At 47.9% G+C, this 16884-nt stretch overlaps 1 protein-coding gene across 3 annotated transcripts in view; it reads right to left on the bottom strand.

Annotated features, from left to right (window-relative positions):
• The window catches only part of YPEL2 (yippee like 2), a 65550-nt gene extending 49108 nt beyond the window's left edge, over positions 1-16442 (bottom strand). Inside the window, exon 1 of one of the 3 annotated variants that reach the window (XM_002748168.7) lies at positions 16273-16442. The gene's annotated coding sequence lies outside the window, so the exon portion shown is untranslated. Of the gene's footprint in view, positions 1-15412; positions 16076-16272 lie in introns of those variants that run through there. The other 2 variants (XM_035300663.3, XM_035300664.3) reach the window with 2 other exon arrangements.
• Positions 16443-16884: the final 442 nt, after the last annotated feature.

The following is a 16884-nucleotide window of genomic DNA, read 5'->3' as shown; positions in this document are numbered from 1 at the left end:
TCAAAGCTTCCTTGAGTCAATTATTAAGAAAATTGATTTTTTTTTAAAGGAAGAAATTAAGAGTATGGAGCTGAACTCATCATTCTAATTTTTGGACTTTAGCCCCTGTTAACGGGCAATGGGGTCCATGGGGCTTCATGAGTCCAACTCATTGAATATTCTACGGAGTTCAAACTGATTTTCAACAATCATCAAATGGAGCTTGATATTTAAAAACCTTGGGGCACATGTGCAAATTAAATACCATTTTAAGTCAACTAATAATCCATCAAAGAAGAAATTAAAGGAAGATTCACTGCCACCCCCAGCTACCTCACGATGATCAGCATGGAAAGAAAAAAATGTGAGATATTATGATTAAAAACAAAGATCTTCGATACACCACCTCGAGAGCCAAGAGCACAGGGAGCACACACAAAGCTGGCTGGTCCACCCAACAGGCCTTTCCCATAAGGGAGTAATTGCTGCTGGAACTCAAAACAGAACCTTCTGAGTGCCACCAGGATGGAGGGGCGGGAGGCGGGATGCTTTCATTAAGCCACAAAGGAACGTGAGGAACAATGTGGAAGCAAGTCTGGACCACCGCATAACAAGCCACGGAAACTGACCTGTGAAGTGGGACTCTCTACAGGAAGGAATTCCTCCAGACACAGGACAAGGCTATCCCCAAGGCATGCCTCTGTGTTGTTGTTTCCATGGAGTGTCTGAGAGGAGGTGAAGACTGGACAAGGAGTAGGCTCTGGACTCACAAAAACCTGTTCTACTCCTTTCTAGCTGCATGACGTCTGGCAAGTTGTGAAACCACTCTGACCCTCAGCTTCCCCATCTCTAATAAGACCAACCTCCACAGGGGTTCTAGGCGTTAAGTGAGATGATCTCAGTGCTTACACGGAGCTGGCGCACGATACACACCAGCATTTTATCTATTATTTTTAATGGCGATGGGGGAAGAAAACAGACACTGCTGCTTTAAAAAAAAAAAAAGAGAAAAAGAGAAAGGAAAAGACGTGAGAGTTCAGACAGACATGGAGTTTGGGGTCCTTTAGGAAGCGATTTTTTTCTCTTTCCCATTTATGTTGAACCTGATGCCTGTGTGTAGCCAAATTCCAGCCTGCTTCTTCTATTAGGATCCTTTACTTGTCTTCAAGCATCTCTATGAGATGGTACCACTGGGACATCTCCCCACATGTAGAATTCTCTTTTCAAGATGAGACAAGGTGACAATAATATCGAAGGAGCCACAGATATGTGTGAGTATCGAGGTCCTTGTATGAGGTGCTTCCTCAGTGGCCATGCTCTCAACAGCCCTAAGGTAAGCATCTGACTCACAGCCTGGCAGGCCTTTCGGCCTCTTTCCCCCTCAAATCCACCCACTGTATGCTAGCCAGTGTTGTCTATTTAAAAAGCAGATTTGACCATATCATCACTCTTACAGCCTTCAGAAAGGCAACGCAGGGCGGTGGTTAAAAAGACAGGACCGGCTGGACACAGTGGCTCACGCTGGTAATCCCAATGCTTTGGGAGGCTGAGACAGGAGGACTGCTTGAGGCCAGGAGCATGAGCCTAGCCTGGACAACACAGTGAGACCCTTTAAAAAAAAAAAGGGCCAGGCGCAGTGGCTCACGCCTGTAATCTCAGCACTTTGGGAGGCCGAGGCGGGTGGATCACGAGGTCAAGAGATCGAGACAATCCTGGTCAACATGGTGAAACCCCGTCTCTACCAAAAATACAAAAAATTAGCTGGGCATGGTGGCGCATGCCTATAATCCCAGCTACTCAGGAGGCTGAGGCAGGAGAATTGCCTGAACCCAGGAGGCGGAGGTTGCAGTGAGCCGAGATCGCGCCATTGCACTCCAGCCTGGGTAACAAGAGCGAAACTCCGTCTCAAAAAAAAAAGACAGGACTGGCAACTAGTTTCAAATCCCAGCTCTGCTATTTACTAGCTGTGTGACCTTGGACAAATGACCTAACCTGTCTGGACCGCCCTTCCCTCACAAAAAACAGAGACAATAATATCTACTTCCTAGGGTTCACATGAGGATGAACTAAGTTAAAAGAAAAGCACTCACCATATGTGCCTGGCATGTAGTAACGAAATAATAAATTCCAGGTGTGAATTACCACTGACACCCATGAATGGCTTCGGACCCTTATGCTCTATACCTTATCCTCCAACTCCATTTATTGAACTGACATTTAAGATTCTACCATGTGTCAGGAACTCTCTTAGGAGGCATTTGGCAACTTATACCACTCCCTGTAGGTCCCCCTTAATACACCACACTCGCACTTCACGTTTCCATGGTTTTGCCAATGCCATTTCTTCTGTCTGGTACAACCTTTCCATCTCTCCTCACAAGCCCCTTACTTGTCCACTGACATTCAACTCAAATGTTACCTCAACACTGGGCTTAGTGGCCTCTCCTGTGCTCACCTCCATCTTATCCCTAATGAAATGGAAATTACCCTTTTCTGCCTCTGTATCCTCCACTAGAGGTAGGCTCCAAGAGTCATCTCTGTACCCCATGAACTCAGCAGCACAGTACACGCAGTAGAGGCTAAACACCATCACCGAACTGGACTTCGGCTTCCCACTGGACAGGTCCACATACCTGCACAGGTAGCACATGTGACGAGGCCCCTCCCTCCCTCTCCAAGCAAGGAGGTAGGCAACGAACTTACTCTGCATCCCCAGACTCCATCTAACTCAGTTCTCTGCTCACAACCTCCACTCCCATCCTGTGCTGTGATCCCCAGGAAAACCACAATTCCTCGTGTCACTCAAAGGCCTGTCATTGGCATCCATGCCTATTCTTTACATTGCTGGGTCTAGGTTTAAAAGTAAACAAACAAAAAGCTCCTAGAAAGCCTGAAAGGGTCCAAGCTAGAGGTGATGTAAAAAAAATTAAAAAAAAAAAAAAAATGGAAGGCTGAAAGGGACCCTGTGCTAACTTTAAGGACAGGAGGGTAGGAATGTGACTAAGTAGCCACAGCCTGTTCCAACATCTGTGAAGAATGAAAGCGGCTCTGGCTGGAGGCACTAAATGGTGCTGGCTGCGGATAGGAGGCAAGCCACTTCTGGGAGTGGGAGAAAGAAAAGAGAGGTGGATTTGCAATGGAAGGCCTTTATAGAAGGAGAGTTGTCCTACTTCCCCATCCTAATCTCCCCAGAATCCTGAGCCCAGAGCAGAGAGACCTATGCCCACCCAATGAGAAGTGGGCAGCAGTGTTGCCCAGCAGTTTAGTGTGCAGGATGGGACGGGCACGGTGGCTCACACCTGTAATCCCAGCACTTTGGGAGGCCAAGGTGAGCAGATCATGAGGTCAAGAGTTGGAGACCAGCCTGGCCAATATGGTGAAACCCCATCTCTACTAAAAATACAAAAATTAGCCAGGTGTGGTGGCATGCACCTGTAGTCCCAGCTACCCAGGAGGCTGAGGCAGAAGAAATCACTTGCACCTGGGAGGCGGAGGTTGCATTGACCCAAGATTGTGCCACGGCACTCCAGCCTGGGCAACAGAGCAAGACTCCAACTCAAAAAAAAAAGACTGCAGGATCTACAGATGGATGGACTTGGATTCAGTCTTGATTCTTCTCACTAGCTAAAATTGCCTGAAAGGAGATACAATAGCACCTACCTCCTGCAGGAGACAAAAGGATCAAATGAGGCAACTGAAGCATTCAACACAGCACCCAGCACATGGTTAATACTCAATAATCCTGATTAGCTACAATCACCCTTACAAGTGAGGGAGAAAAGGCACAGGAATTGTTCCTATTCACAAGACCAAAAAGAACAGTGGTCCCATCCCACAGGTTGACTCACAGTGGTTAGGAGGTTAGGGCCTAAACGAATCCACTTAAAGGTACATTGTGGTTTAAGTAGCTTCTGTGGCTTAGCTGGGGACCTGATATATTATTGCTGTCATTCCTAAAAACAGACCACTCCATCACTTATTGCACTGAAAAAGTTATCTCTGTGGTCTACACTGACTCTACTAATCTCAGGATGGGGCCACTGCTAAAAACGTCTTTGAAAATACTCTATTAAAACTGCCAATGGAGCTGACGTGCAAGACCCACAGGAAAATCATTATTTTCTGGACACCTCGTTTGCAGCACTGGAACCAGGTGGGACGTCAAATTCATCCAGCTGGTAATAAAAACCAGCTTGAATATTCCAAGAAACCAGGCTCCTTCATAAAGAAAACCAACCATTCACCTCAACCCTGGATGTCTTGGTTTTAGGGGGCTTATACATCAGATGATAATTCTACATGATCTCTAGAATTATTTCAGCTCTTTCATGGTTTCATGTAGCAGTGATGCTCTGCCTGCCAAATCCTGCCCCAGGGCAAAGTATCCCTCTGCCAACCTTCAAAACGCCCCATCAGGTCAGTAGCGGCATTAGATTCTCATAGGATTCTATTGTGAACTGTGTATGCCAGGGATCTAGGTTGTATACTCCTGAGAATCTAATGCCTGATGAGCTGAAGTGGAACAGTTTCATCCCAAAACCATCCCCCACATCTGTGGAAAAACTATCTGCCACGAAACCAGCCCCTGGTGCCAAAAAGTTTGGGGACCGCTGCATTAGAGGAATGGAAGAGCTACAGAGCCTTCTGACAATGCTTCATGAATATCATTTATCACAACCAGGATTTTGAGTAACAAAAATACAGGCAGTCTCCAACACACCAAGTCCAAACACAATTACTTTTTTGATGGAGTGTCTCTCTGTCACCCAGGCTGGAGTGCAATGGTGTTATCTTGGCTTGCTGCAACCGCTGCCTCCCGGGTTCAAGCAATTCTCCTGTCTCAGCTTCTGAGTAGCTGGGATTACAGGTGCGCACCACCACACCAGGCTAATTTTTCTATTTTTAGTAGAGACAGAGTTTCACTATTTGACCAGGCTGGTCTCAAAATCCTGACCTCAGACGGTCCACCTGCCTTGGCCTCCCAAAATGCTGGGATTACAGGTGTGAGCCACGAACACTAATACTTTTGAATGCTAACACTATCGGGGCTGCCTTTGGCTGCTTTCATCTGAAACGCTCCTTAATGGGCTTCACTGTGTTGCTCTGGATTCTTCTGCCTCTCTGAGCCTCCATCTCCCTGGCTGTTCTCCTTCCACTGTTCTTGGAGGTGCTTCCGCCACATACATCTGTTTGCTCCCCGAGCCTTCTTACCGGCACTCTCTCAAGCATTCTAAACCTGTGCCTTCTGCTCCTGAACCCTTGACCCCTTTTATAAAGGATGTCACCACACTGGCCACAGTGGCTCATTCCTGTAAATACCAACACTTTGGGAGGCTGAGGTGGAGAATCATTTGGGCCCAGGAGTTCGAGACCAGCCTGGTTATCATAGTGAGACTCCCATCACCTTCATTCCAATTCTGCTCCTTCTTCCAGTTGTCCAAGCAAGAAACACCCTTTACTCTTACCCTTCTATGTCATACTTCATTTGTTCCCTAGACAGTTGGTTCTGCTTCTTAGATGCACCCTCCCGTTGCCACCCTCAGTCACCAACAGCAGCACTGTGAAACCCATCCTTTCTCATTCTGGACTACTGCGACAGCTTCCCAACAGGTCTCCCCGACTCAGCTCTTACCTCTCCAGCCCATTCTAGAATTTTATTTATAAAACACAACCTGATCACACTCTCATGTTTCAAAACCTCCAGTGGTTTCCTAGCAGCCTACAGGACGTGGTCCAACCCTTCAGGTGGCACCAAGAGCCTGGGCCCAATTCTCCTTATATTGTTATCAGCTCCCCACCCTACTCCAAACCTCTGTTTCCAACAAAGCAAGCTCAGTCATTACCCTGTGCTCCTTCTCACATTATTCCAGCTACCTGCAATGGCTTACCCTACCCTCCCTGCCTACCTTATTCATTAAGGGATGAGTAAATGCCTGCTCATCCCTTAATACTCAGCTCTAGGAGGACCCTGGCAGAGCTGGTGGCCCCTTTTCCCAGCACACCAAAAACTTACTTTTTCTCTGGAATGGCATTTTATTACACGTTCATGAGCCTGGGAACTTCTTGCAGTGAAAGGTCTGGGCTTCCAGATCCCAACACCAACCCCAGTGGTCTCCCCAGGGCTCACAGCCCCAGCATACTGGAGATTCTTGATAAATGTTAACTGAGTAAAATGAATGGCCATGAGTGAAACCACAGTGCCCTGTAAAGCTGGTATTTTTTAAATCTCCTTAGTTTGCTACTATCCAGTACATTTAAAATATCCAATCTGGGCATTACATGGGACTCACACACCATTAATGTTCCACAAAGTTAAGAAGCCAGTAAACTCTTGTGACGCCAACTCATTTGGGCTGGCAGATGGAGTCTGAAACTCAGTAGGGTCACGAAATCATCACTCAAATGAGCCACACTACATGAGCCTCTGATGCTTTTACATGGCTGCTGTCTGACAGCAGAAACTTTTCCTGCTCTGCCCTTCACACAGTCTGTGCATGCCACCGTTGGGTAGCTTCCCAAGTGACCCTCCCCGGGCGGGCAGGGACTTCTAGACCCCTAGAGAAAGGATAAGAGCTCCAAACTAGGAGTCTTCTTCTAAGGTGGTCCCCATAAAAGCCCCAGGACAGTCTGAGCGGCTACCCTAGGCAAGACTGAGTCACAGAAAAATGAAGTCAGACTTGCTTTCAGGCCAAGAAGGCAAGAATCCCTCAACCCTGCCTTGACCATGCCGACAAGGGAGCCAAATGTGCCCTTTTCCTCCAGCCCCAAGAGACTGCCACCCTTCAACACCAGTCCTTCCTTGTGTTTGATCACGCTCAGAGATGATAATCCTGGTTAGAACAAAACAAATAGATTTTTCCCAGGATCTGTGACCCAGAGAGAAATCTGGTCCATCTCTCTGTCCCCAGACAAGGCTATACTTGAAGTATAATGAAAAACAGCTATTTACAAGATCTAACAAGAAAACAAGTTCTTGGAAAACAGGGTAAGAGATACAGCCTATCTTCAGAAGTTACTGCACCAGGGAACCCTCCTTGGCGTCCTCCAGCTCCCACTACTAGGTCGGGTCCTCTATGCCACACATCTAGCATTGTCCACAGCTGTACTTTTACTGAGGTGATTATCTGATTGTCATCTGTGTTTCCCACACTCAAATATCTGAAGAATACATGAATGTGTTGTGGACTCTGAGCACTGTGTGACCTTGATTTCTCTTTAAACTGCTAGTCTCCCAGGGCACAGCTGGGGCCCCAATTAGCTACAAACCACCCATCCCAAATCTGCCAATACAATTCTGTTGTTCAGCTGTCAGCATGCCTTTGGCTTTCTGACTTTAATCTCCCAATTCAAATAAATCCAAAACTCTAGACTCTGACATCTTTGGCTGGGCTCCCCGCCTTTCCACAATTGGAATTTGGAAATTGGACTTTTAAAAAACTCAAGAGCAAAAAAGAAAAGAGGCACTTTCAAAAGGTTGCTTGTATGTCTAAAGACCCAGCCATCAACAGCCTGAAGTTGGACGTTATTTCGTTCTAGGAATTATTAAACTGTCATCCAGTGGTGCCATTTACTGAGGAGAGGAAAGTGGGTGGGGATGGGAAAGGGAGACTCACTCTACAGTATATTTCTGGGTTTCTTCTCTGTATGGGAATAGCAGATAGATTTTAATAAGAATCTAAGTCCCTGTTCTCCTTCCATCCTCCTTCTTGGAGGTGCTTCCACCATATACTTCTAATCCTTTGAGGCCTGGCAAATGCACGCAGCCTGTTTAGCTTTTTAATATAATTTTTTAAAGTTTCACAAAGCAGCGGGCATAATGGTTCAGGCCTGTAATCCCAGCACTTTGGGAGGCCATGGCAGATTTATCACCTGAAGTCAGGAGCTCGAAACCAGCCTGGCCAACATGGCAAAACCCTGCCTCTACTAAAAATACAAAAATTAGCCAGGAGTAGTGACAGGTGCCTGTAATCCCAGCTATTCAGGAAACGAAGGCAGGAGAATCACTTGAACCTGGGAGGTGGAGGTTGCAGTGTGCCGAGATCACGCCATGGCACTCCAGCCTGGGCCACTGAGCAAGACTCCGTCTCCAAAAAAAAGTTCTGCAAAGTTAGTTGTTTATGGGTCAGACTTCCTACTAGACTGTGAACCATACCTGGCCATGGTTAATCATCCCTCCTACCCAGCCCAAAGCTAGCAAGAGAAGCTCAGAAAGTGTTGGTTGGAAGAAAATAGGAAGTGAGGGCAGGTTGGGAGGGAGGCCCTAGAGCAACTGCTAATCAACCTCCTGGATTCTACAACTTAGTAATTCCCTGTTATGGGCCTATGAGGGGCCATGTCTCAATTAATCCTGACAACAACCCAGTGAGACAGGCATTATGATGATGACCCCTGCTTTCCAGATACAGAAAAAGGAAGAATTTGCCCAAGGTCACACACTTAGAGAGGGCCAAAACTAGAATTCCAATCTCCTTCCCACCTTGCAAGTAGATCCTTCCTACCAAGACCAGCCAGAGAAGAGTCTGAGGAGGCACATTCTCAGTCCCTGAACTCCTTCCAGAGCTCCCAGCAGAATGGGAGACTCTAAGCCAACTCAACAAACCTAATGCAAGATGATTTCAAGTTCTCCCAAAACATTCTCAGCCTCTCAGCTCAATGCTTCAACATAAAATTTTAGAAATGGGAGAAAACAAATCAGGGATGGGAATAATCTGAGCCAGAAGGTGGGGCAACAGATTACACAGATAACTCTTCCTCAAATCCTAACAGACGGAGGCTCACGCCTGTAATCCCAGTACTTTGGGAGGCCAAGGCGGGTGGATCACGAGGTCGAGACCATCCTGGTCAACATGGTGAAACCCCATCTCTACTAAAAATACAAAAAATTAGCTGGGCATGGTGGCACGTGCCTGTAATCCCAGCTACTCAGGAGGCTGAGGCAGGAGAATTGCCTGAACCCAGGAGGCGGAGGTTGCGGTGAGCTGAGATGGCGCCATTGCACTCCAACCTAGGTAACAAGAGCAAAACTCCGTCCCAGAAAAAAAAAAAAAAAGTCCTAACAGAAACAAAAAACTTTACAAGCAAAACAAACTACAAGCCCTATTTAATTTAGGTTTATGTAATGCATATGTTTATACCATTAATGGTATAAATTAATTTATACCAGTCCTGAAGGAGAATCCATTTCTCCCTTATGATCCATTTGGCAATGGGTCAATTTAAGGAGAGACCTCCAACAGACAAAGACGATAGTGGTAAAAGAAGAAACAAAGCTGGGGAGGAGAGGGGCAGAGATCCTGGATGACATATGTCGGAGCAACACAGAGGAAAAAGCAAAAATAGAAAGAGCAAGGGGGCCAAAAGCCAAGGCTGCTTGGTAGCTCCTGCCAGAGGAATAACCACAACCTCAGTGGTTTCCAGACCCTGGACGTGTGGGGTTGGCTGCTTTAGAAGAACCTGGGAAACAGTTTTTCAGGGGTTGTTACTATTTTCTTTTTTTTGTTACAAATTCCCCATCCTGAAAATTCTGATTTTGTAGGCCTTTGGTGGGGATGAGGAATTCTTAAGGCAGGCAGCTTTGAGAACCCCTGGAGTGAGCCTCCCTCCTCACTTAGCCACTGTGCAGTGCTCTTCACCCTTACGGTGAACGACGTCACAGTCCACTTCCAGAGTGCACTACCTGTAGCCACGGTCGCCGAGGACTGCATCCCAGTGCCCGCTTTCCCCTATCTCACTTGCCCACTGAACATTCCTCGTACACTCCCTCTTATGTTCACGCCTCGATGCCTTTGCACACAACTGTTCCCCATGGAATGTTTCTGCATGTGTAAATCCTCTTCATTCTTCACCAATCCATCTCAAAAATAGGGATCAAAATGTTCCCGAATGGCAGGATCTGTTCCGTGCCTACACTTATTTGCCCCAGGTACTCCTGAATAGAACGCCTTGAAAAAAAAACAAAAAACAAATCACTAGAAAGATCAGTATTTCCTAGAACTAAAAATTTCCTATCAGGTAAAACAAAATAAAGCCACTTTCTCTGGTACAACTAAACTTGGCCACCATTCACACTCGGAAGATCCTGTTTGAGCCTCAGTGGCACCCATCTGCTAACTGGATGTCAAGCCTTTCTTTCCCAGTGAGAAACAGACAAGGGAACTCTACACACTGGAGGCTAACCTCATTTGGAGCCAGCAATCTAGTTTCAGATCAAAGCCACTCAGTCTAGACACACTCCTTTCAAGACCAAGGGGGAGGGCTGACTGCTCTGTAGCTCAGGAGACCCCACGTGTTGCTGATCCACCCAGATAATAGGAATGCAGGTGGTAGTGCTGAACCTCACAAGCAGAATGCTGCTCTGCCCATTACAGTGAGAAGGTAAACTCCACCTAGAATGGAGACATGGGCTTTTTAGGGTTTAAATGAAGAGTTGATATTGTTTCAGAATGTGCAGGAGTAGGAAGAGCCCTCGGTCCGAAAAGCAGAAGGTATGGTTAATAGTTTCTGCTTTGCCCTAATTCGCACTGTGTCTTAAGTCCTTTTTGTCTGTTTGAGCCTCAAAATGTTTATATCTCTAAAATGTTAACACCTAAATAGATTTTAATGCCCAATCCAGTATATACCTAATTAACAGAAAATAAGAATTACAAGATTAACACTGGGAAAAATTAGGATGCAGGCCCTACATAGTCATTTAAATCAAGCCACAAACTTGGCTCTGTACTTCCTGATAGCCAAAGCAAAAAGAGAAATATGATGCTATAAATTTCCAATTTCCACAAAAGAAAAAGCATACCAGTTTTTTCAAGAGAGCCAAAGCTTTTCAGAGACACTAGGTTCTAAAAGAATTTCTCCCATGAACTTCTTCAAGGAAGCACTGAGTCTGTAGCTAGTCTTCAACAACATAAACCCTTATAAGGATTATAATAACAAGTTATATAAAGCTATCTCTGACAGTGTCCTTCCGTAAAGTAAAGGGCAGACACGAAAGCCCAACTCAGTAAAAGTAACAATGGAGGGGCTAAGACAATGGCGCATGCAGATAGCCCAGCTTCATCATGTCTAAAACCAAGAATGGCCACAGGAGCAGGTAGAGTATGTCCTTCCAAAAACTACTGTAAACATCACTTCCATGTGGGTGTTAGACAGCAGTCAATTTGCAAATAGATGGGTTTCTAAATTCCAACCCAGTTCAAATAGATACAAATGGCATTTTTAGTCTTCACTTACTTGCAAAGACTTAGAAGTCCTCCTCTGCCCCCAGCACACACTGTCCACTCCCAAATCAATGGATTGAGATCAGATTCCTCTGAGCCAGAGAGAGGGGAATACACCTATTAATATTAGTGCTGTTATTAATAGCTAGCACTAAGTGCTTAGGTGCCAGGCTCTGTGCCTGGTTTCCCCTGCAGTCTCATTTAATTCTCCCATCAGTCCTGTGTGATGCAAACTATTATTAGTACCATTTTACAAACAAGGAGCAAAGATTTAGAGAACCTTAGTAGATTGCCAAGGTCCTGGAGCATAACCAGGACTTTCTGATTCCAAAGTCCAGGCTCTGAGCCCCACATATAGTGCCTCCTGGTATTCATGAAATGTGATTACTGACAGAAATGCTATTTGTTAGAAGAAAACAGTGAGGCCTAGAGTAAGGTTACTGGGCTGGGTAAGAGTTGTTTATTATTAATAACAACAAAATAACAATGCAGCTTTTGGAGCCTCTGCCAACCTATAAACAGAATAAAGGAATGAAAACTATTGTGAAAATCAGAAACAGTGCAAGTGAAAGAAATTCTGAGAGAACACCATCCCAGAAAAAGAGAATTCTCTTTTCTTCTTCTCTTAGTCTATTTCCCCCTCTAGAGACTCTAAACTTTGGTTCTCTTGGTCATTCATGCATTCAACCAACAAATATTTATCCAACATCTACTCCACACCAAGCACGTTCAGCAGTAAGCAAGACAGAAAATCTCTCAAGCTTCCAAGTTGGCAAACAAGTAGATAATATATTTCCAGATGGTATTAAAGTGCTTTGAAGAAAACAATGTTAAGGGGATTAAGAGAGGCTGAGGGGAAGAGAAGGGAGGAGCTGTTCTAGATAACTGGTCGGTCAGGAAGGAGCTCTGAGAACCAAGTGAGAGCCAGCCATAAAAATCTGGAGAAAGAGCCAGGCACAGTGGCTCATGCCTGTAATCCCAACTCTTCAGAGGCCTGAGACGGGCGGATCACCTGAGGTCAGGAATTCAAGACCAGCCTGGACAACATGGTGAAACCCCGTCTTTACTAAAAATACAAAACTTAGCCAGGCATCGTGGTGTGTGACTGTAATCCCAGCTACTCGGGAGGCTGAGTGAGGCAAGAGAATCGCTTGTACTAGGGAGACCGAGGTTGCAGTGAGCAGATCACACTACTGCATTCCAGCCCGGGTGACAGTGAGACCCTGTCTCAAAAAACAAAAAAGAAAAGAAAAATTTGGAGAAAGAACATCCTGCAAAGAGATACTACCCGTAGAAAAGCCCTGTGACAAAAATAAGCATGGCATATTTCAAAAACCTCAGACAGGTGAGTGCTTTTCAAGCAGGAAAAAGCAGAGGGGACAGGGTGGGGATTGGCAAGAGATGAGGCAGAAGAAATGGGGGAGGAGGACAAGCCTAGCCGGTGCCTACAGGGAAAGGAATTAGATTATATCTGAAGAGCGATGGGAAGCCATTGGCAAATCGTAGACAGGGGAATAGCATATTCTGATTTACTTTTAAGCTCTCCAGTGCTATATCCACAGCTCCCAGATAAACAAACTCAGGCAGTACAATATTTCACAGACTCGTATCACCCTTTGTTAAGGACAATGTCACTAAAAACTAACAGCTCTAGAAAACATCTTTAGCCTGTAGGCCCTGGCTGGCTTTCCATCACTGCAGGCTAAAGTTGAAAATGATGCTTCTTCCTTTTCCAAAACTTTATACCTTTTATGCTCAGAGGAATGCAGTTGTCAGAGTGGTTTGCTTGACAAACCCTAAGGAAATGCCAAGATCATTTACAATGGAAATTAATCCTATCCCTCCATCCGAATCTCACCTCAACATCTCTTCCTTCTGGCTTTTCTGATCCTGGGACATCTTATCCCTTGTCATCCTTTTGTTGCCTTCTTTTCTTCATATGCTCAAAACTAAACATTCTGAATGTGAGCTGCTTGGCCAGACTGAACATTATTAAAGTTAATTTTAAAAATCCCACACACTTAATGCTCCCATTAGGCACACCTTTAGCAAAAAGGGCTACATTGGAAGTTAAATTTGGATAATTTAAGAGTCCTTTTTGAAGCTAAATTGTTGGTTTTCATTAATGGAACCAACATGTCTGGACACAATAACTAAGAGGGAAAAATCTAACCTGTGGCTGCACTGGGTGTGTGTATCTTTGTGCCTGAAGGCAGAGATAACAGCATCAGAAACGATGCCTAATAAGATTCACCTGCACGCCACGACTGGGCCATCACAATGGGAAATAACCAGGACTGAGGTAGCCCAGGAGGTATTGAACTTGTGTCTCTTATTAAGACCTGATGATAGACAAACCCCTGACTCCCCACCCCACCAAATAAAAAGAGCCACCAGCCTGCCTTTCCCCCAGGCTACACAGTCTGGAATACTCAGATACTAAACAAAACCAACCTTTTAATCGTTAGTCCCCCAGGCATAATGACTGTGTGGCTGCCTCAAAACCGTTAAAATCATTAAGACAATGAAAAATTCACATAATCTGCTAACAGCACAGCAACTAATTGGCACTCGGCACTGCTCACATCTCCAACCCCCATACACCTAGAAACATCTCCTGGTACACAATACAGGCTGGAGTGGGGAGGGAGGGACACCAGTCTCTCAAAGCCAACTGCTTCATGGCGGTTGAGAACAAACAATACTGTGCCCTTAGACTTTTCAAAGCCTAAGCTAGTGTGATTGGCGGCTGAGTGAGTTTGGGATTGCAGAGTATGGGGTCACATACCTGACTGCACTTCAAAGCCAAGTTAATACCTTTCATTGTTCACTGCCTCCAGTGCCCACTAGATCAGGGGCTCTTATCAAGCACCTGCATCGCAATCTCATGGCTCCCTTATTAAAAATGGAGATTCCTATGGCCTACTGAAAATAAACATCTGCTGAGTAGCCTGACTGTATTTTTTTTCATTGTATTTTAAGTTCTGGGGTACGACAAACTGTATTTTTAAACACTACTGGTACACAACACTGTGCAGCAGTGTTATGTCATCTTTATACACATTTTGTTTGAGGACCTCTGCCCTAAAGCAATGCTTCTCAAACTGTGGGTCAGGACCTGCTTAGTCAGGAGATGAAATTAATGGTTCATGACCAGCAGTTGTTTTTTTTTTTTAAAAACGAAGTAGAAAAAAAAAACTTTAAAATACAGCACACTGGAGGTAGGAAGGGTAATTATTGTTCTCTGAAACTTAATTCTGTTACGAACATGTATGCAGTGGGGGTCCCATTCAAAGCCTGAAAACGATGCCACTAGAGGGAAGAAGGAAAACCGTTTTCTTGGGCGTAGTGTTTATTTTCCATTTTCCCCACCCCTAACTCCAAGCTTCCTGACTATGGTTCAATCACAGAAATATCAAGACAGATCCAAGAAATGCTGTCATTGAATGCTGAACTGCCACCGCAAAGCGCAGCTGAGGAAGGGGATGTGGCTCCCGCAGCACTCCTGCCTGAGATCCAATCATGGAGCTGGGGACAAGGGATGGTGCCAAGGAGGAAGTCTGCATAGCTCTCCCCATGCTGGGCTCGTTCCTGGGGAGAACTTGTAGCCACTGAAAACTCAGTTCAGAGGAATGAAAATGTTCCTCACTGGAGGGGAAGACTCAGCCACGCACGTTAAGGGTTAGGGAAGTGAGGGGTGAATAGACAGAATTCAAGTTAGGCCCACCTCTGGGGTCTTGCAGGGGTGACTAGGAAAAAGGAAAAGCCAGGGAAGGGTGACTCCAATCTCACTGATCACAGGGCCTGTAGCCCCAGAACTATGAGAGCACGGGGGAGCAATAAACACGTGAAATCAAGTCCCACCCCAGAGCCAGCGAGGGGATTTATGGAATTTCTTGCATCTCTAACGCTCTGAAGCTGACCGCTACCCTTCTTGCCCAATGCTCTGGGACAGGGAACCCCATCTTGCCAGACTAGAAACAAGCAAGGAAGAGCAGGGAGAAAAAGACAGCTGTCTCGTCAGCCTTTAGATTCAAAGGCAAGGACTCACTCAAGAGCCTCCCAAGTTGCAAGAACAGCAAATCAGCAAGGAAGCCAGAAAGCAAAAACCCGAGCAAGGCTTCGGAGCAGTTCCCTGGGGCCATTCCCAGCAGCGGGACTAAGGGGCTGATGGGGGTGCAGCTCCGCGCCGAGCGGAGGAAAACAGGACACTCGCTCACCTGGTTTTTTAAACTCTTGCAGCCAAGACGGAAGGCAGAGGTGGCAATCTTCCGGACAAGAAGTCCGAAAGAACAGGTGTCCCCCACCCCCGACGCCCCCACGACCGGAAGAAAGCCCCCAACTCTGGGAAAGACACCAGAGGAGGTCGGCGACCAACAGGGTGAACTTGTAGCGGCGGAAGGTCGGGGCCTCCCCTAAGCTCCAGCGGCAGAGGCCTCCAAGTCCCGTCGGGCAGGAGAGACCTCGCGCCCACCACCTTGGCAAGAGCACTGGGTAGTCACCCGGACGCAACTCGGCTGCGGTCACCTCCGCCCGGGTTGGGGCCGGAGACGCTGTCCGAGGAGTTTCGAGGGCTCCCAGTCCCACGGGGGGGTGGGGCAGGGGTCGCCAGGGCGGAGACCCCGGACCCAAGTGCCCCCAGGAGGAGGACCCAGCGTCACGCAGGAACGGAGAGCGTCCCCAGCCCCACCCGCACCCCACGGAGTCTGCAACCGCGGGGACCACGCGAAGGAGGAAGCGGCGATCCCAGCCCCGCGCCCCCTCCGCAAACCTGGCCCCGCAGACTCGCCCGGCTCCTGGCGCGCGTCTCCGGCCCAGGCCGGGGGTCCCGCGCCCCTGGGCTCCTTCCGCGGGCGGCCGCGGGCACCACAGTGTTTGTAAACAAACCGGTCACGTGGCCCGGCGGCCGCTCCCCGCCCCCGGCCCCCACGGGGACCCCACGCGGAACGGAGGGCGCCGCACCCCCAACCCTTCCCAAGCCCGCCCGTAGGAGCCCTGCGGCCTGGGACCCAGAGCCTGCGCTGACAGCGCGCCCCACGCCCACGCGCGCCCGGCCAGCGCCGCGCTCCTGCGCACTCACCCGGCGGCAGGCGGCCCCGTCCGGCCAGTGCCGGGCTCGGCTCCGCGAGGGTGCGCAACGGCGAAGGGCGGCCCGGCTGGGGCTCGGGCTCCCGGGGCGCTCTTAAAGCCACAGTCTCCGCCACCGCCGCGGCCGCCACTCCGCATCCCTCCGGGTCCGGGCCGGGGGCTGCCCCGTGACGGACGCGCCCCCGCGCCTATCCCCTCGGCTCAGCACATAGCAACACGCCGCGGGTTGGCCGGGTGCAGCCGCAGCCCATCCACGCGGAGCCAATCATCAGAGGACGGAACTCCGCCCCCCGCTTCCCCGACCGCCCACTCCCCCACCCCTCGGCCCGTGCTGGGCTAGGGGAGTGGGGCTGGTCCCGGTCCCGCCCGTCCGGGCAACTTGCGGGAGGGGCAGGGACCAAGAATGACAAAGCTGGGTGGGCTCTCAGCGCCTAGGAGGAGGCTGTTTATTTGGGTTAGGGGTTTGTCCCCAGGGCAGGGCTGGGATTCCCAGAACCTGGGTTGTATTTTGGGGCGGGGGGATTTGCAGTGCTTCTCCTTGGAGGCTCAAGATAGTCATTCCCTCTTTACGTTTTAAACCTCGCCCTGAGCCAGAACCTAAGTT

The sequence above is a fragment of the Callithrix jacchus genome, chromosome 5, assembly GCF_049354715.1.
Source record: "Callithrix jacchus isolate 240 chromosome 5, calJac240_pri, whole genome shotgun sequence".
NCBI lineage: Eukaryota > Metazoa > Chordata > Mammalia > Primates > Cebidae > Callithrix > Callithrix jacchus.
This window is presented reverse-complemented; position numbering and strand designations above follow the sequence as displayed.